Source organism: Diceros bicornis, chromosome 7, assembly GCF_020826845.1.
Source record: "Diceros bicornis minor isolate mBicDic1 chromosome 7, mDicBic1.mat.cur, whole genome shotgun sequence".
In the NCBI taxonomy this organism is placed as follows: domain Eukaryota; kingdom Metazoa; phylum Chordata; class Mammalia; order Perissodactyla; family Rhinocerotidae; genus Diceros; species Diceros bicornis.
Genome location: NC_080746.1, coordinates 18,110,398 through 18,132,226, shown reverse-complemented (window position 1 = coordinate 18,132,226; position 21,829 = coordinate 18,110,398). Strand labels below are relative to the sequence as shown.

The 21,829-nt window shown below is 39.9% G+C and overlaps 1 long non-coding RNA gene across 1 annotated transcript; it reads right to left on the bottom strand.

Moving 5' to 3' along the window:
• Positions 1-11,526: 11,526 nt before the first annotated feature.
• LOC131408395 (uncharacterized) lies at positions 11,527-13,796 on the bottom strand. Its single transcript, XR_009220762.1, has 3 exons — positions 12,847-13,796; positions 12,618-12,725; positions 11,527-11,787 (listed from the first exon to the last, which is right to left on the bottom strand). It is a non-coding gene; the product is annotated as an uncharacterized LOC131408395 (long non-coding RNA).
• Between the last annotated feature and the right edge of the window lie 8,033 nt (positions 13,797-21,829).

Below are 21,829 nucleotides of genomic sequence, written 5' to 3'. Positions count from 1 at the left end.
TACTACCAAACATCCTGAGGGGTTTTATAAAACACACATTAGAACATTTTTCTCTCCAGCATTTGATTTTGTTGAGTATTTCTCCATATTTTTTCTTCCTTGGCTCCTAGGAGTCCACTTTTCCTGGTTCTCTTTCTTCCTTTGAAGATTATCTCACCCATAATAATGGGGTCACCAGCCATTAGTGTGTTGACAACCATCAAGTCGCATAGCTACCAGGCTTGTTTCCCCATATAGTGACTAGTGACTATCTGTTCTGGCTGTCTCACTAGCTCTTCATTCTGACCATGTCCAAACCCTCTTACCCTGCTGCCCTTCTTGTATTGTGTATCCTGGTTAATGGTGTCACCAGCCATCTAAGCCAGAAAACAAGAGGTCTTATCCTTGATTCCTCTCATTATCTTACCCCTCTGAATTAAATTGATCAACTTTATTTCAGAAATATTATTTACAGCTTGGCTCTTTTGTCTATATCCACTACCATTTTCTTGATGTACACATTTTTTATCTATTCCCTGCATTATTACAACAGCCCTCAGAATGTTCTCTCACACACTAGTCTTCTCCCCATTCCAATCTACTCTTCGTATTGCTATTAGAACTGGCTTCTTAGAACAAATTTTTCCGTATCGTTCCCCAGCTTGAAGACCCTGTTGGTTCCAGTTTTTCATAGGGTAAAATCTAAGCTTCATAGATTGGCATACATGGTGCCTTCTCCCAACCACTCCAACCTTAGATCCTGCCTCCCTTCTCTCTAATCTCCTCTCTCCCTCCCTCCCTCATGCCTCGCTTGTACAGAACTTCAGTCGAGTTTAATAAATATTAACTGGGTACCAAACTTATAGAAAAAGAGATCAGATTTGTGGTTACCAGAGACGGGGGGTGAGGAGAGGGGGAATTGGAGGATGGTGGTCAAAAGGTACAAACTTCCAGTTATAAGGTAAATAAGTACTAGGGATGTGATGTACAAGATGATGACTATAGTTAACACTGCTGTATGGTATATATGAAAGTTGTTACGCGAGTAAATCCTAAGGGTTCTCAACACAAGGAAAAAGTCTCTTTTTCTTTTCCTTTTTTTTGTACCTATATGAGATGATGGATGTTAACTAAACTTATTGTGGTAATCATTTCATGACATTTGTAAGTCAAATCGTGCTGTACACCTTAAACTTATACAGTACTGTATGTCATTTATATCTCAATAAAACTGGGGGGGAAAAAACCCCAAAACACATTAACTGGACATCCACTGTGTGCCAGGCATCATATTTGACTCTAGGGGAGTAAATATGAATGAAAACAGATTGCTGACCTCAAGGAGCTAACACTCCAGTAGTAGCAAAGGTAGACATGTAAACAAATATAACATAATAATGCATTCTATAATAAAAATATGTATTAAACTTTTTTTTTTAAAGAAAATATGTACTAAGCCCAGAAAGAGTACTGAGAAGGGAGTAATTAATTCTGCAGAGGTCAGGGGTTCTGTGTTTCAAGGAAGGTATCCAGATGAAATTCTGAGCAGGATTTTGGGTGAGGAAGATCAGCCCTGAGCTAACATCTGCCAATCCTCCTCTTTTTTTTTTTTTTTTTTTTTGCTGAGGAAGACTGGCCCTGGGCTAACATCCATGCCCATCTTCCTCCACTTTATATGGGACACCGCCACAGCATGGCTTGACAAGCAGTGCGTCGGTGCACGTCCGGGATCCGAACCCGCGAACCCTGGGCTGCCGCAGCGGAGCATGCGCACTTAACCACCTCTGAGCAGGATTTTGAAGGTTGAGTGGGAAGTGATCAGGTGGACCAAGGACGGAAGAGCATTACTGGCAGAGTCAACAGCAGGCTGACTAGGATGAGGAGTAGGGTCCTACAAGTAGCCTAGGTGTGTCTGTGTGTGTTGGGGAGAGAAGCGGCAATAGCTGAGGTTGGAGAGCCAGTCAGGAGTCATTCTACAAGCGGCTTGTGTGTTAGGCATTGACGTTTGTATATTACCCTATAGGTGAGGGGGAACCATTGAAGATTTTGGAGATGAGGGTAACTTAATGGGACTTTAGGAATATCACTCTGACCACTGAAAAGAGATGGATTTTAGAATGGCCAAGGAGATCAGTTTGGAGATCCCTCATCATCTCTCAATTAGACTATTGAAAACACCTTTCTTTCTTTCTTTCTTTCTTTCTTTCTTTCTTTCTTTCTTTCTTTCTTTCTTTCTTTCTTTCTTTCTTTCTTTCTTTCTTTCTTTCTTTCTTTCTTTCTTCCTTCCTTCCTTCCTTCCTTTCCCCCCAAAGCCCCAGTAGATAGTTGTATGTCATAGTTGCACAGCCTTCTAGTTGCTGTATGTGGGACGCAGCCTCAGCATGGCTGGAGAAGTGGTGCATCAGTGCACGCCCGGGATCCGAACCCGGGCCACCAGCAGCGGAGCGCGTGCACTTAACTGCTAAGCCACGGGGCCGGCCCATGAAAAGACCTTCTAACTGATCTCCTTGGTCCCTCTAATGCATTCTCTACCCAGCATGAAGGTTGAAGAAGAGAGAGCAGATGTAGGAGATCACCAGTAAGTTAAATGACAGGACATGGGATAGATTGGATTTGGGCAGGAAAGGTGAAGAAGGTGGAAAGAATGATGTCTAGGTTTTTAGGCCTGTAGAGTTGGTGACTGGAGGCAACGGCAACTGTCAGAGAGACTCTAAGAGGAAGATCAGGTTTCATGGTGTGGATGGTAAGTAATACTTTCAGAGATGGATAAGTTGAGTACTGAGTTTGAGATGCCTCTTGGGCGTTGTCTTAATCAGTTCAGGCTACTATAACAAAATAGCATAGACCAGGGGGCTCATCAACAACAGAAATTTATTTCTCACATTTTTGGAGACTGGAGGAGTCTGAGATTAGGGTGCCAGCATGGTCAGGTTCTGGTGAGGGCCCTCTTCTGGGTTGCAGATGGTTGACTTCTCATTGTATCTTCACATGGTGGAAAAGAGAGCTAGCTAGCTCCCTGGCATCTTCTTATAAGGGCACTAATCCCATTCATGAGAGCTCCACCTTCACGACCTAATCACCTCCCAAAGGCCCCACCTCCTAACACCATCACTGGTAGTAGAGTTTCAACACATGAATTTTGTGGGGACCCGAACATTCAGTCTATTGTAAGCATCCAGTTGGAGATATGGGGCAGAAGTGGAGATAGGAAAGATGTTCTCTTCATAGAGATGACAGTTAAAACAACAGGAGTGGAGATAATCTCCCAGGAAAGGTGGGTGGAACTGAGGCAGGAGGAGAAAGGATGAAGTCAAGGAAGAGCACATCAAGGGAGTCAGGCAGAGGAAGAGGATGTGGCAAAAGAGGCTGAGAAGGAAGAGACAGGCTGAGGATAACAAGAAGCAAGGGGGGATCTAGCAGCTAAAGGGAGAGGGAACTTTAAGGAAGAAGTAGTGTCAAGTGTCACAAGAGTCCAGTAAGATGAAGACTGAAAACTACCCTTGGATGTGGCAACTATAAGGTCATTGATAATCTTGGTTAGAGCATTTTCAGTAGAGTCTGCGCAGAATATAGATTTAGTGGGATTATACTAATGTTTTTTGAATGCTTATTATGTACCAGGCATATGCTAAGTGTTTTCTATGAATAATCTAATCTAATCTTCACAGCAATCCTCCAAAGGGAGGCAGGCACAGTTATCTCCTTTTACAGGCAAGGAAATTGATGCTTAAAGAGATCAAGCACTTTGGGTTACTGATAGCAAGAGTCAGTTTGGATGTACACTCAGGTACGTCTGACAACAAAATCCATACTCTTTTTGTTTTGTTTTGTTTATTGTGGTAACATTGGTTTATAACGTTGTATAAATTTCAGGTGTACATCATTATACTTCTATTTCTGCATGGATTACATCATGTTCTCATGTTCACCACCCAAATACTAATGACAATCCATCACCACACACATGTGCCTAATTATCCCTTTCACCCTCCTCCCTCTCCCCTTCCCCTCTGGTAACCACCAATCCAATCTCTGTCTCTATGTGTTTGTTTGTTGTTGTTGTTATCTACTACTTAATGAGTGAGATCATATGGTATTTGACCTTCTCCCTCTGACTTATTTCACTTTGCATAATACCCTCAATGTCCATCCATGTTGTCACAAATGGCTGGATTTCATCGTTTCTTATGGCTGAGTAGTATTCCGTTGTGTATATATACCACATCTTCTTTATCCATTCATCCCTTGGTGGGCACTTAGGTTGCTTCCAAGTCTTGGCTATTGTGAATAACGCTGCAATGCAGGGGTGCATGTATCTTTATGCATTAGTGTTTTCAAGTTCTTTGGATAAATACCCAGCAGTGGAATAACTGGATCATATAGTAGTTCTATCCTTAATTTTTTGAGGAATCTCCATAGTGTTTTCCATAGTGGCTGCACCAGTTTGCACTCCCATCAGCAGTGTATGAGAGTTCCCTTCTCTCCACATCCTCTCCAAAAATCCATACTCTTAATCACTGTTCTTTATCTCATCTTTCAAATGAATGGAAGATGAGGAAGTAGGGACAAACTCTTTTAAGAATTGGTTGAGTAGAGGAGAAAAATGGGGTGATTCTGAGAAGCGAGAATAGAGTCGACAATAGTTTTAAAGGCATGGAAGTCTAGAGCATGTTTTTGTGCTCCGAGTAGTGTGTATAAAAAAATTATAAGAGGACTAAATACTTATAAGGAAACGATTTCTCTGTATTCCCTGTAGGGAATGTGTTGTATCACAGCACATCACTTAGTACCTGGCTTTTTACTATGCGTTGAATGAATAATCAACAGATGACAGCGAGCAAGATGGTTTGAAAGTAGAGGGCCTTTCAGAGATGGTAGAAGGGCAATGGTACAGAGTGGCCAGATAAAATACGGGACACACAGTTAAATTAGAACTTCAGATAAACAAAGAATAACTTTTTAGTATAAATATGTCTCAAATATTGCATTGGGGCATACTTACACACAAAAAAATTTGTTGTTCACCGGAAATTCAAATTTAACTAGGCTTCCTGTATTTTTATTTGCTAAATCTGACAACCTACCTGAGAGAAGCTGTGGGATGCTACAAGAATGCTGCCCAGCCTCCAGGCCTTGTGCACAACAGGGCATGAAAGAATGAGTGGTCTTCTTGCAAGGGGCCAGGGAGAGAGCAAGTGCCTGGGGCAGGCCAGGTCTCGGTCCAGGAAGGAGAGGATGGTTGTTTCCTGAACTAGATTAAAGCAGCTGTAACCTAAATGGTTGGGAGCACAGCTTTCAGGGTCAGACAGACTTCTATTTGAATCCTGGATCTGTTGCTTAATAGCTATCTGATTTGGGTCAAGTTGCTTTATATTTCTGTGACTTGATTTTCTCACATAGGAAATGTATATTATAATAATAGTACCTATGTCCAGAGTTATTGTGAGGACAAAAGGAGATAATGTGTATGTGTAAAGCTTATGCCAGGGTCTGACCTATCATAAGCTATTTAATAAATGTATTTACTAATTCAAAAATATTTATTGAGGGTCTCCTATGTGTCCAATTCTGAGGTATGTTCTGGGGATATAATAATAAAACAGTAATCAGGTAATTATAATATTGTGTGATAAGCACTACTACAGAGGAAGTATAAAGAGTACCCAAGGTGAGCCAGCAGGAGGGGCACAGAACTGTCATGGCTTCCCAAAGGAAACTGTGCTCAACTGAGACCTGCAGAGTGAGTCAGAATTAGCCAGATGAATGGGAGGGGGAGAATGAGAATAGCAACACAAAAAGCCCTGAGGTGAGATGGAGTTTGGTAAATTTGAAGTAAAACTAGTTCAGGTTGGCTGGAGAACAGTTATGGGGAAAGATGAGGCTGAAGAGAGGTGAGCAGGTGCCAGATCATGAAGGCTGTGGTGGGTGAGTTAAGGAGTTTGTACTTTACCCTATGGCAATGGAAAGTCACTAATGCAGGCAGTCAAAAGCTCAGATGCCTTCAGGGGCAAGGCAAGTAACCTAAATGAACGTAATACAAGAGGGAGTGGTGGCCCTGCAAAGACTGCGAGAGTACACACTCACTTGAAAGCATTCAAATTCAAATTTTAAAACCAGGACCCTGGGAGAAGGGTTTTAAGCAGTAGAGCGTCATGATCACATTTGTATTTTAGAAAAACAAATTAGAATGCATAGAATAGAGCTAGACTAGGGGCAGGAAGACCAGAAGGTAATCTAGGTGAGAAATGAAGGTTTGAGCTAGGATCAAGTGTGGAGAGAAGTGGCCGATTCTAGAGATATTAAGGAGGAAGAATCAATAGGCCTTGGAGATAAATTTGATGTGAGGCTAAGGAAGAAGTCAAGATTTCCTTATTATTGTTGTTATCGTTGTCATTGCAATGAGGATTCTACAGGACACAGTGAAAGAGATGGCTAAGAGGTTAATGATAAGGGGAGCCAAATAGAAGGAAACACAAAGTAAAAGGATGAGGGATTAAAAGAATACGTGACTCAAAAGAATTGCATTTGGGTCCTGGACCCTGGATGCTGAGAGCCATGGAGGCAAATTAAAAACCTGAAAGTTCAAATTGGAGTTCTAGTAAGAGATATCAGATTAAATATACATTTAATTCTACTCCCTTTCAAAACTCCACTAAAATGACCGAAAAGAGACTTTTCAAAGACATTTACAGACAAAGAGAACAGGAGAGGGGAATGAATGGTAACCCAGTTTGCAGAACCAGGAAATCTCCATCCTGCCCTGACAGAGAGAAAGCCCAGAAGCAGCTTGATTTTCACCATGGAACTTCCACAGGCTCAGGAACTGATGGCACAGGTACCTCTGGAAGTCATGGTGAGAAGGGACTACAAACAGGAGATTGGTTGCAAGTCTGCTTAATATCCAGTTAGATGCCCAGACCCCCTCACTGGCTCCAAGCAGTTGGGCAACTGCTCCTCCCGCTTCCCTCATTCCAGCAGAAAGCTGGAGGTCTAGTTTCTGGAGAAGGTAAAACAGATGAAGTACCTAAAGATACTGCTGTTGGATGTTCTTCGATGAAATAGCCCAGCCAGATCAGTAAAGTACCCAAACGATAAGCAAATACCCCGCTCCATGCAGTCACCCACACGCAGACAACAAGGAATCACTAGGAATCTGAAGAAATCCTCTTATATGAAGGAGACACGAAAACAAAAAGAAAAAGGCTATTTAAAGAAAGACTAGGTAGAAACCTACTTGCTGTCTTCCTTCCTCCTTTCCCTTCCTCTTGCCTAATTTAGTCCCAAAGCCGGAAAGTGGATATGGAGCAAGGTAGGTCTCTATGTAGGGGTGGGTGGGGGTTATCAGAGCAGGGTGAGCAGGACTTCTGTGGGGTGGGGGTAGGGGTTAGTGACACTGGCAGCCAGGTGTGGAGGGTTGGAGACTAAGGAGGGTGACTAGGAATCCACACAGCTATTGAGCCCAAATGGAGTAAAGAGGGCATGTGCTGAGGGAGTGGGGCTGGTAACAGGAGCCGCCTGGCAAGGTATTCTAGTCCAGATGAGTCAAAGGGGCCATCGAGCACTGAGGGGTGTGTGGCAATAGCCCTAAGCTTGATGTCAGAAGCTGGGCAGGGCAAGGAGGGTGTCGGTCCAGAGGAGACAGAGGCAGCCATAGCTTGGGAGGTAAGAGTATGAGCAGAGTAAGGAGTCATCCCTACAGCCAACGTGGTATATTGGAGCCCAATGGAGGGAAGATAGCATCTGTGTGGGGTGGGGGCCAGTATGTGACAGTGGCTCCAAACAGGTCACGGGTGCCTAAGCAGAATGAGAAAAGCGACTGGGGTGAAGGGGAGGCAAGTGTCTGCAAGTGGGGTTTTGGAGCTTAATGAGGTGAGGCAGTCATCAGTGTCAGGCCAGGTTGAGGCAGCAAAAGCAGGAGATTGGTAAAATACAGGGGGATTGATCAAATAAATACATATATTGAGGGCAATGGGAGACACGTTTCTCACTGAACAAGAAGGAATTTGCAAACGTGGAAAGGGAGGAAATTGTGGTGTTGGGTAGATAAAGAAATAAATATAGATGTAAATGTGTGTGTATGTACGTACAAATGTATCCACATACACATATTCCTTAGATTTCTTCATCGAGAAAGCTTGGAAACAACAACACTCCAATATCAATTAACATCCCTAGTGCCCACATCTTGGTCTCTAAATATCATTCTCCTCTAAAAGAAACCAGGGATCCTTAGAGAAATAATTGGTTCCAGGGCTGAGATATGGAAAGTACAAGATAAACCTGGACCATTTTTCTCTGCCAGAAAGTAAAGAAGTGCTTAAAGAAAGATGAAGACATGTCAAAAGGATGTAGAAGGGCCTTGAATAGGGCTCCCACTAATCAAATCTGAGCATCAAAATAATGAGAGTCATTGAATAAAATAGGAATCTATATGTCCACACTGATATAAATAAATGAATAAATAAATGAAGAGAAGAGAAAATTCTTCCTTACAGTAGAATGACAACTAATAAATTTAGAAGGAAAAATGAATTGGAAAATCACCATTTGGCAATCATCATAGTAATAATTCATTCAGCCAAAAAAACTAAAATTAGTGAGTAAAAGTTTGATGAGGAACAGGATACATACATAGTCTCAAAGTATCTCCCCACAAAATACTTACTAATTACAAAAGGCAAAAGAATGACTTCACAATAGAGAAACCTAGCAGACACCACCTTAATCAAGTAATCAAAGTTAACATTCTCAATAATGGGACAAATTGAAATCAGGTACCACCCAACAGGAGGCAACAGAAAGAACACAGCATCACTTCTGTGCTATTCCTGCCAAAAAATGCTTAACCTGAATTCAATCATGAGGAAACTCAAACTAAGGGACATTCTTCAAAATAACTGGCCTGTAAAAAATTGTCAAGGTCATGAAAGTCAAAAAAACACTGAGAAATCATTGTTCCAGATTGAAAGAGACCAAAGAGACATGACAATAAGTGCAACCTATGGTCCCGAATTGGATCCCTAAATTATAAAGTACAGTATCGGGACAATTGGAGAAATTTGATTGGGATCTGTGGATTAGATGGAAGTCATGTATCAGTATTAATTTGTTGATTTTAATGATTTTGTTAAGTAAAAGAATGTCCCTATTTGAGGAAATACACACCAATATTGGGGATGATGGGTATCATGTTGGCAATTTACTCTCAATGATTCAGGAAAAGATTTCTTTAAACTATTCTTGCAATTTTTTTGAAATTTAAACTACTTTCATAATAAAAAGAAAAATTAAATTAAAAATCTATCACTAATATCCTCAGAGAAATAAGAGAAGCTATCAAATTAATGAAACAAGAACAGCACACTATAAAAAGATACATTCTTAAATGTTCATAAACAAATAATTGCAAAATAAAAATATGACAGCAGAAATTTAAAAAAATATTCAACAGAAAGTTTGCAACAACAGAAAGTTGTTGAAAGTATCCTTTCAACAGAAAGGATAAAGTTGAGGAAATCTTACAGAGTAAAAGACAAAGATAGAAAAGTAAGGAGAAAACAGAAAGAAAAACAAAATAAGCCCCAAGATGATTAGATTAGACCGGGAGAGTCAGCATCTAAATAGGTACTCAAGAGAAAGAGAACAGAGAAATGAGAGATGAGGAAATCACCAAATGAGTAATTAAAGAACAGTCCCCAGAATTGAAGGACAGAAGTTTCCAGATTGAAATGTCCCATCCAGTGCCAGCACAGTGAATGAAAACACACCCACAACAAGGCACATCATCACGATACATCAGAAAATTAGCGATAAAGAGAAAAAGAGAACCCCAAAAGGAATAAACAAAGGGCTTAGGAATCAAAGTGACTTCCAAGCTATTAGCAGTCACACTGGAAGCTGGAAGACAATGAAGGGACACCTTGGAGGTTCTGAGGGAAAATTATTTACACCTAGAATCCCAAGTATAGCCAAACTATCAATGAAGTATGACAGCAAAGACATTTTCAAGCATACAAGATCTCCAAAAATTTATTTCCCAACTATACTTTATTCAGGAAGCTACTGAGAGATATACTTCACCAAAACGAAGAAGTAAACCAAGGAGGAAAATGTGGGATGAGAGGATGCAACAGAGAAAAAGGCCAAGGGAATCTCAGGATCATGGTGAAAGGAGATCCTGGGAAGATAGCTGTGCACCGGGGTCATAGCAACCAGTCCAGAAGGGAGCGGGTCAGATGGCTCCTGGAGAGATGGTTCCAAAATGAAAACACTAGAAAACCCAAAGCGCTTAATGTATTGAGTGAGGATTTCATAGTTGGGGGAGAGTTGGGGCTGAATTAATAAGTACATAGAAAACTAAGCATTAAAACAAACAAACAAAAAGAATCATTATTAACATCGGGGAAGCAAAGGTTTTGCAAGAAAGGAAAAGTAATCATAGTATACTATATGACTTACTTGTGAAGAGCATTTACACAGCCTTAATGACATAATAACCTTAATAAGACTAAATAACCAAAATTATGATAAAATTGTATTGAGGAATGGGGGATGGGACATAAAAATGTGTGGTGGTGGTGGTGGCGGTGGTGTGTATGAAAGAGAGATAAATTTTCATCTCCCATAATCGGGAAGCCAATAGATAATATCTAAAACAGAAAAATCAGTAAGTAGTAATTTATGTTATCCAAGATATGCTAAAAAATGCAAAGGAATCAGTTAAAAGAGTAGAAAGTGAAGCAGGAAAGTGAGGTGCAGAGAGCAAGAGACTACTATTTTTGTTTTTTGTAATAAGTCTTGTAGACTCTTCAAACATAGAAGGAAAACCGAAAAAAGAAAAAGAAAGATAGAAAGAAAAATTTTACCAGTTGGGAAAAATGTTCACATTCAAACTCTGTTGAAAACTTGTTTTTTTTTTTTTTTTAAAGATTTTATTTATTTTTTATTTTTTCCCCCCAAAGCCCCAGTGGATAGTTGTATGTCATAGCTGCACATCCTTCTAGTTGCTGTATGTGGGACTCGGCCTCAGGATGAACGGAGAAGTGGTGCCTCGATGCACACCCGGGATCTGAACCCGGGCCACCAGCATCGCAGCGTGCGCACTTAACCACCAAGCCACAGGGCCAGCCCTGAAAACTTGTTTTGAGGGTCTTTGTTTTAGAAAATCTGTCCCCCAGGCTGTCCTGGGGCCCCTACTGGCTGGAATCTTTCATTGAGTGTTGCAAGTTTCTGGCATGCTATGGGGTGAAGAGGATGCAGGCTGGCCTCAGCAAATCTGTTCCCCAAGTGTTCACAAAGCATTGAGTATTTAGACCCCATGATGTCTTACCTGTCGACCCTTTCTCAGAGCATAATTTCTCTTGTTTTATGAGCAATTTTAACACATTTGGTTATTTGAAAAGCAATGTAGTATAGTTCTAGATTAAGAAATGTGAGACCTGGGTTGAAGTTCTTTTTCTATTTACAACGGAGGGTATTCAGTCATTACTTTCTCAATCTGTAAAACCAATAATAATATCCCTGTTATCGCAAGTGTTATCACAAAGATGTGAAGTTTGTATTTGTCAGAACTCTTTTGGTTACAAATGACAGAAACCCAACTCAAACTCGATTAAGCACAATAAAAATATAAACAAAAAAATTGATGTTTGTGGTGGGGTGAGTGCAGGAGCTCATTCAAGCTGAAAGGTCCAGGATTCAGATATTCAAATGATGTTGTCAGGTGTGTCTCCATTTCTCAGCTGTTTTCCTGTATGTTAGACTCTTTTCCTGTGGCAGTAGGATGGACTTGGGCAGCTCCAGGTTTATCTGTTTTTATAGCATTAAGATAAACTGCAGAAGAACTGCTTTCCTGATCACTCTGACAAAAATCCTAGGATACATTCTGATAGGCCCAGCTTGGGTCATGTGCCCATCCCTGAACCAGTCTTTGGTAAGGGAGATGGGATATTCTGATTGGTCAGCCCAGGCCCTAGGACTATGACTGACAGACAGAGATGTCACCTGTAAAGGTCAGATGAGCACTTTATAACTGGTGAAGTGTGGTGCAAATGTAAGTAACAATTATCATCTGCCCCTAGTAGATTAGAAACTGTATTAGAAGGGAAGAGGGTCTGTAATAAGTAAGCTCTACCCTAAGAGCAAAGAGGAGTAGGAACTGATAAAGGGAAAAGTGATAGGAAAAACTATAAAAATCCTAGATAAAAACTTTAGAAGTGCAGCATTGTGCGATTTTTGGTGTGTAGACAAGTAGTTTTACAAATTTTATTACACCCTATTGTTATCAATTTAGAGAAATTTTATATACGTTAAAAAATTAGTGCTTGCCTATGTGTTTAACTTGTCTACCCAGAATGATGTTTCTCAAAGTTCCCAGACAGCTGGTAATTTAACATGGACTCTGTCCTAGTGGAAAGTTAATCTAACAGGGCAGATGGTGTAGATTTATTACAAGAAAGTGTATAATGAGAACTAAGTTAATCATTTATACGATAAGATCTACATAATTAAGTTTTCAGTTCCACTCTCAAAGACAGAATAATGAATTGGGTGGGTCTGTTGAAGTAGAGCAATACTCATGTTTTCATGTTAAGCTTGCTTGGCCAGAACTTGCTACCCTAAAAATATACTCACTCTACCTACATATAGGATGTAAACACATCTCTCACTGTAGATCTGTGTTTAATCTTCTGAATTCTCTTTTGCAGTTTCCTCATTAACAGGGCGTGTGTTGGTGAAACTTGCTCCTGCAACACAAACACAAACAGGTGCTTAACACATGGATTTTTGTGCTGATAGTGCTTATTACAGAAGATGAAATGTTTCATCCATTTCCCATCGCACAAACAGCACTGACATTAGATCTACCTGTTACTTCAGGACATTCCAGGAGCTTCTGTTCAGAGAGTCAGTCTCCTTCTCAGCTGATCTGTGTTGCACCCCGTCACCACATTTCATGCAGTGTGTGTGAAAACACCTTGTCCCAAGTTATGACTATATTAGGAAGAAGACAGAGAAGGAGGAGAAAGAAAGAGAAAGAATGGTTAATACATAGTTCATGTATGAACTTTCCAGGCTTTGATTGTTTCCCCTAATCCATTTCCTTTGTATTTGAGTTGTAAGGTAACCTAATTCTTAATTTTACCTAGGTCACTCATTGTTTTGGATCACTATTTTCTACCAATTTGTATACATCTCACTACTTCCTTGAAGGTCTGTGCTGTTTATATTCCTACTCATAAAAATTAATTACTATTTCCTTATACAGCTATTTAATAGGAAACAAAATGTCAATAATTCTAATTATTGACAAGGTAGTCCTAATTCTAATGATCAATCAATATAGTTCCATAAAAAAAATGGAGTCTTTGTAAGAGTTACTCCCACTGGTGGAAGGTTAGTTTGCACACAGGATTTATAAGTTGCAAGGCAAATACCCAAAGCTATCCACACACTCAAGTGTGCTACCACACCAGGAGAGGGAGACTGGTGAGAAAATTGGGAGTGAAGGGAGTAGGTAAGCTAAGTGGAAAAAAGCAAAGATTGATTAAGGTGTAGTGGGGAGTTGCCATGAGAGAGAAAGCAGAGGGGCAGAGCTCAGGGTGAAATTCATCAGTCCAATTAGAGGAAACTAGTTGTATGTGTTTATGTTTCCATGGCAACCAAAGTACCTTAGAAACAGGAAATAGGCCAGGTGGCGAAATAAAGAGAAGTGCAAATCCCCAAATTACAACATCCTTAACTGGGCCTTAGGAGAGCCGGTTGCAGAGTTTCTTTGAATTAGCTTTATAGAAATCACTTGTTTTTAGATTTAATACTTTAAATCTTTTTTTTTTCCCCTGCAAAACATACATTTGTTTGGGAGAAGTTGAGAACTATCTCTGAAGGAAGGTGCCTCTACAGTGACTCCATTTCCACCCAGTCTTGGAATACTAGAAAATAGATATAACTCAAAATGGAGATACCCGGAACACCCTTCTTCATCTTTTTTACTTCCATCTTGTAACAGGTCAGGATCTACCTCCTCTAACAAGTGTATCCAGACCAGAGAAAAGTTGGTCATAGCCATGTTACTGCTGACATGTTAATATGAATACACCCTTATCAACTCAGGATTAAACTGTAATCTCCTAGTAACCAACCATATATTTTCACTGGGCCTGCACCCTTTCTGTGTCATCCCTCCTTCACACTGCCACTGGAGTTATCTTATACAAGCTCTTAAACGGCACTCTTTCACCTGCCAAATAAGGGACCAAACTCTTTAAATGCATCTAGAACCCTCCTCAATCTACCTTTATGTTCTCATCTGCCATTATATTCTTCATCCTTCTTCTCCATCTACTTATCCTCAAAGCCTCAGCTCAAAGCTACCACCTCCATGAGGCCTTCCGTTTAGTTGTTTGTGTGCCTGTTTCCCTCATTAGAATGGAAGTTCCATGAAGGCTGCTTCCTGTGTGACCCAATTTTTAAACCTATCCCTCTTCCATCTTTTCCCTGTTTCTATCATTCATTCAATGAATATTTATTGATTGCTTACTCTATGCCAGGCAAAGAAGGTAAATGAGTAATTCTCTTGTTAGAATAATAATAATGACAATAATTAAAAAGAGAATAATGGTTGATGTTTATTGAGTACTTACTATGTATCACATGCTGTGAGAAGTATTTTACATTTTTAAAACTTTTTCTTTTGAAATAATTATAGACTCACGGAAAGCTGAAACAATAGGACATAGAGTCCTGTTTGCCCTTCACCCAGCTTCCCCTTAGTGACATCTTATGTAATTATAGTACAATACGAAAACCAGGAAAATGACATGGAACAATACTTTTAACTAGACTACAGAGCTTATTCAGTTTTTGCCATTTTTTCTATGCATTCATTTTTGTGTGTGTAGTTCTATGCAATTGTAAACCATGTATAGATTTGTGGAACCACTGCCACATCAAGATAAAGAACTGTTCTGGGCCGGCCCCGTGGCTTAGCAGTTAATTGCGCGTGCTCTGCTACTGGCGGCCCGGGTTCGGATCCCGGGCGCGCACCGACGCACTGCTTCTCCGGCCATGCTGAGACCGCGTCCCACATACAGCAACTAGAAGGACGTGCAGCTATAACACACAACTATCTACTGGGGCTTTGGGGGAAAAATAAATTAAAAAAAAAAAATTAAAAACAAAAAAAAGATAAAGAACTGTTCTGTCACCACAACAGAACTCCTTTGTGCTATCCCTTTACATTTGTGAGCAACGCACACTCACACACACGTGCACACATAGTTCCTGTCCCCTAACAACCACTGATTACTTCTCCATTGCTATAGTTTTGTCATTTCAAGAATGTCATATAAATGGAATCATCAGTGATTGACTTTTTTCGCATTTTATGTTTAAATTCATGGTCCATTTTGAATTAAGCTTTGTGTAAGATGTGAGGTTTAGGTCAAGGTACTTTTTTTTTCTTTTGCCTATGGCTGTCTGATTTCTCTAGTACCATTTATTGAAAAGACTACCATTCCTCTGTTGAATTGCTTTTTTTCCTTTGTGAAAATTCAGTTGGGGATATTTGGGTGAGTCTATTCCTGGGTTCTGTGGTGTGATCCATTGATCTATGTGTCTATCAGTTCTTATTGTCCTTTTTTTTTTTTTTTTGCTAAATAGATTCACAAAAATTTATTTCCCATAGATTAAAATACTGACATTATTGTATTTTATTTCTCATTTATTTTATAATCTATTTCTGGATTTTTATTTTGTTTCACAGAACTTTTCATTTGCATTTATGCTAATAACACATTAATTTGTTTTTAGGGATCTTATGGTATGTTGTGATATTTGGTAAGGCAAGTGCTCACTCAACTGTTTCCTTTTTTGTGTGTGTGTGTGAGGAAGATTAGCCCTGAGCTAACATCCGTTGCCAATCCTCCTCTTTTTGCTGAGGAAGATTGGCCCTGGGCTAACATCCGTGCCCATCTTTCTCTGCTTTATATGGGACACCACCACAGCATGGCTTGATAAGCAGTGCATAGGTCTGTGCCTGGGATCCAAACCTACGAACCCTGGGCTGCTGAAGTGGAGCAAGCGAACTTAACCACTATGCCACCAGGCTGACCTCGTTGTTTCCTTTTTAAAAATATCTTGTCTAATCTCAGACATTTATTTTTTAATATAAAGCGTAAGACCATTTTATCCTGTTCAAATAATCCTATTGGGATTCAAATTGGAATTACATTACTTACTGTCTCGATTACTGTAGCTTCCTAGTGAGTCCGTAGGTATATTGTAAGCCTTAACATGAAATAGAGTGGCTCCTCCCACTTTACTCTTCTTTTTCAAAATTGTTTTAGCTATTCTAGCTCCTTTGCCTTTTCATATAAATTTTAGAATAAGCTTGTCTACCCTAATAGCCAAAGGAATCCTGAGAAGAAAGGCAAAGCTTGCGTCACAGTCCCTGATTTTAAAATATACTACAAAGCTTTGGTAATCAAAACAGCATGGTACTGGCACAAAAACAGACACACAGATCAATGGAATAGAATCAAGAGCCCAGAAATAAACCCACACATCTATGGACAGCTAATTTTTGACAAGGGAGCCAAGAACATACAATGGAGAAAGGAAAGTCTCTTCAATAAATGGGGTTGGGAAAACTGGACAGCCACATGCAAAAAAATGAAAGTAGACTATTATCTTACACCATACACAAAAATTAATTCAAAATGGATTAAAGACTTGAAAGACACGAAACTTCTAAAAGAAAACATAGGCAGTATGCTCTTCAACATCGGTCTTAGCAGCATATTTTCAAGTACTGTGACTGGGCAAGGGAAACAATAGAAAAAATAAACAAATGGGACTACATCAGACTAAAAAGCTTTTGCACAGCAAAGGAAACCATCAACAAAACGAAAAGACAACCTAACAATTGGAAGAATATTTGCGAACCATATATCTGACAAGGGGTTAATACCCAAAATTTACAAAGAACTCATACATCTCAACAATGAAAAAAACTAACAACCCAATTAAAAAACGGGCAAAAGATCTGAACAGACACTTTTCCAAAGAAGATATACAGATGGCCAACAGGCACATGAAAAGATGTTCAACATCACTAATTATTAGGGAGATGCAAATCAAAACTACAATGAGATATCATCTCACACCCGTCAGGATGGCTATAATTAACAAGACAGGAAATAACAAGTGTTGGAGAGCATGTGGAGAAAAGGGAACTCTCATACACTGCTGGTAGGAGTGCAAACTGGTGTAGCTACTATGGAAAACAGTATAGAGATTCCTCAGAAAATTAAGAATAGAACTACCATACAATCCAGCTATTCAACTGTTGGGTATTTATTCAAAGAACATGAAAACACAAATGTGTAAAGATATATGCACCCCTATGTTCCTTGCAGCATTATTCACAATAGCCTAGACTTGGAAGCAACCTAGATGCCCATCAAGGGATGAACGGATAAAGATGATGTGGTATATATACACAATGGAATACTACTCAGCCATAAAAAAGGATGAAATCTGGGCATTTGTGACAACATGGGTGGACCTTGAGGGTATTATGCTAAGTGAAATAAGTCGGAGAGATAAAGTCAAATACCACATGATCTCATTCATAAATAGAAGATAAAAACAACAACAAACAAACACATAAAGGCAGAGATTGGATTGGTGCTTACCAGAGGCAAAGAGGGGAGGGAGGAGAGTGAAAGGGATGACTGGGCACATGTGTATGGTGATGGATGGTAATTAGTTTTTGTGTGGTGAACATGATGTAATCTGCACAGAAATCGAAATATAACAATGTACACCTGACATTTATATAATGTTATAAACTAACGTTACCTCAACAAAAAAAAAAAAAAAGGAAAAAATATCTACTCATATGACCAAAAACAAACAAACAAACAAACAAAAAAAAGAATAAGCTTGTCTATACCTACAAAAATTCTTTCCGGGATCTTGAATTTTAATAATTTTAAAGGTTTTTTACATTTCATTTATTTTCTCTTTATTAACATTTATTTTTATTATTTATTCTATTGTATGTCACAGAGATGGTCAGAAGACTTCCATTTTCCTGCATTTCTAAGAGATAGGACAAGCCCACTTTTGGCATAGTAGTCACCAACCTGTTCCATACATTACCTTTACAAGTGTTCTTTAAACTTCAGAGTAACCCTGGAGGAAGATACTAGTATTATCTTCATTTTACAGATGAGGAAACTGAGGCATGGATAGATCAAATAATTTATCCAGCATCTCATAGGTAGCAGGTGGCAGAGCTGGGATTTGAACCTAAGCAGTCTAACTCCAGAACACACACTCTTATCCTCCATGCTGTGCTGTTTTTCTTTGAAAATAATTATTTCATTCAAGAAATATTTATTGAGTGCCTATTATGTGCCAGGGACTGTTCTAGGTGTGGGGCCTATAGTGGCCCTGAGAAAAATAAAATAAAGCAATGAATAAAACAAAACCCCTGTTCTTGTGGAGCTTATGTTCTAAAAGCGGGGAGAACTTATGGAATGAGTGCAATAATTATTGTTTTGTTTAAGTATTATTTTATTACTGGGTTTATATCAGGGGCATAGTCACTCTAAGATACAAGGGCTAGGATCTCACCCAAAAGATATGCCTATTCACTGAATCATTCACCAATGATACCGATCTTCTGGGATGTGGAAAATCCCTCAGCTGGGAGACAGGAACTGGCTGGGAGACCCAGGTAGGTGGTGAGCTAAGTCACCGAGGGGACAAAGCTGTCTTGACGTTTGCTCTTATGTGGTGGAAGATAAGATTACACCTGCTCCCACTATGTGTTCAAGGGCCTGGGACCACAGTCACATAGGCAAAGTGCTTGGGCATTTGTTCAGTCTGGAGAGTGGGCTGCAGATCATTCAAACCAAGCTTACAAGTGAGTGAGTTAGAGAAAGATCAGGAAATCAGACCATTCCACACTATTTTCTAGAAAATATTTTATTGAAGTATACTATCCATGTAGAAAAGTGTATACCTCAATGAATTTTCTCCCATATAACCAGCACCCAAATCAAAGAAACAGAACATTACTAGCCCCCAGAAGTCCCAGTGCCCCTTTTAGTCATTAGCCCCAATGACAATCACTATCTTGACTTCAAACACCACAGATTAGTTTTGCCTGCTTTGAAACTTTAGATAAGTAGAACTGTACAGTATATCACCTTCTGTGTCTGTCTGGTTTCCTTCATTCAACGTTACATTGGAGAGACTCACTCATTTGTTGCCTGTAGTTGTAGTTTGTTCATTGTTGTGCTGTGTAGTACTCTGTTATGTGAAGCTACCCTAATTTGACCATTCTATTGGACAAGGACATTTAGGTTGTTTCCAATACAAATAGTACCACCATTAACATCCTAGTATATGGTTTTAGTGAACAAATGTACACAAAAAAATTCACATTCCTAGAAATGAAATGCCTGGGTCATTGCATATATATATGATTATGATCATTTATAGTAAATACTGCCAAAGAATTTTCCAAAGTCATATCATTGTTTCATACTGCTTTCAAGAATGTTCTTTTGCTCTCCCTTAATATTTGGTAAAGTATTTTGTTGAGGACTCCAACCCGTTTCATCTACAAACAAAAGTTTGAAAATCTATGCTTGGGCCAGAAGGCTAGAGAGGGGACAGCAAAGACATAGGAAACCTGAGAGAGGGGGAACTGGGACGGAGTAAGACCCTTTGGTCAGTCATTTCTTCCTATCTTGATATTCTCCTTCAAGAGCTATGCTTTGGAGGTTCTGGTTTTGTTTAATAAAGCACAATGTTCCCTTATGTAGTTGAATTGCTTTCCAATGAATATTAATTAAATTCTCATTATTTCTTTAGGTTAAATAATTAAATTGTAAACTTAGGTGGAAAGAGACCTTGTACGTTTTTCAACATGGTAGCCTCAGGTATAATAGATATTCAATAAATGTTTGGGTGAATAAAGGAATAAATAAATGAATTGAGTTTCCTAAAACTTCGCAGCTACGTATCATGGCCTGATGTAGCATGCTTGGTTCATTATGCGGATATTAGTCCTGTGTCTCAAAATCAGTGACGAGGCCTTTCTCCTGAGTCTACCCTAATACCATGAGACTGTATCTGAGCTCTTCTTGGTATCATGCACATAGGATCAGTCAGCTGGACAACTCCACTCCCTCAGGTGGGACAGCCTGGCACTGCCCTCATACAGATCACAAAAAAAGCAGAGGCGCACAGAGAGAACATACGAAAGAATATGGACACAGAGAATGACCACTAACTGTTCGTGAGCGTCAGCAAGGGGCTCATTTACATAACCCCCTCAAGAGCCCTGTGAAGCATGTTATTATGATCCTTTTAAGATAAGGTAGTTTAGAAAAGTGAAGTGAATTGTTCAAGGTCACAGCTAACAAGTGGTAAAACCTAGAGTTAAACTTAGGTCTGTCTAAATCAAGATCCTGAGATTTTAATAATTGTGCGTGCATAAATAATTTAAAAATTAAAATTGCTTTGGCTTTCAAGTACATGTGGTGTTTCGCACCTGATTTCAATTAAGTTAAATACATTCGGTGCCCACTATGTACTGAAAACATACGTGTAACTTAAGCTAATATTAAAATTAATTTACTTTCTCTAAACACTCCTGCAGCTTCCCTGGTTAGGAGGAAGCTGGGCCTAGACTGAAAAATTCTTTTTTGATGATCACAGCAGAGATGAACAGGAGTTGAGTAAGTCTTAGTTAGGGTTAAGGAAGGCTTTCCAGAAGGGGAGTGTAAGAGAAGCGAGGAAGATGACTTAGCAGAAAAAAGGCAGGAAAGTTACTTCAAGCAGGAAGCCTGAGTTTTTTTCCCATCAGAGCTTTCTTTGCTTTGTCTTCATGACAGCTATTCACTTCTTGAGGGCCCAAGAAAGCAGAACAAGCTTGAGGATCATTGGCAGATCCATACATCGCCAGACTGCAGAGAACACAAGCACTCTGGATTGCAGATGACGTGGCGGGCCACCTCAGCCACAATTCTGCCCTCTGGATCTGGGTAATGCCAGCTCCTTGGCAACGCCACAGGCTGCTGTGACCCTGGGCTGGGATGGGGGAGGGGCAGAGCACCAGGTGATGTGGCAACACTGCAGTACAAGGGAAAGCAGTGCTAAAAGCCGGCTGTCCTGAAAGTCCTGTGGCAGGCCAAGGGACTGCAGGAATCCTGGGGCACAGGGGAGACAGAGAGAGAAAGAGAGAGAAAATATTACTGTTGCGTGGCTCTAGCCAGGAAGAAAATGCTATAAAATTCTGCTTCTTGGCCCGGCTCCCAGCACAGCTAATGCTTGGAACTGTCCAGTGCCCTGGAGAGTTTCAATTTTTTTATCATATGCAGCTCATGCCTTGGTGTTCGGTTTTCTTTTGCCCCTTAGTTTCAGACGGCCCACTGTGGGCCCTGCTCATGATTCAGACTGAAATAGCGGCCTGCTTTGCATGCCGGTTCAAGCTACATTTCAGTTCTTGTTTCTTTGAAAAGGTCCTGCCAGGGAAGCAATATGAAATGTCAGGTCTGGTCTGGTATTCCCCCCTTACCTTCAACCTTGTAGCGTGACTTTTGTGGGATTCCCACTCATGCCCATATCCCTGCATGTTAATGGACTTCTTTAATTCAGAAATGGCTGGATGATGTGATGCTGTCATGGCCTGATGAGATCATACTTTCACCTTACATCATCTTCCATGGACCAGCTGGAATCCAAATTAGTTAGCCCATCCCATTCTCTATTAGGACATGCCTATTACATACAAAGAGTTATCAAGGAATTATCAATTTCTTTCTACAAA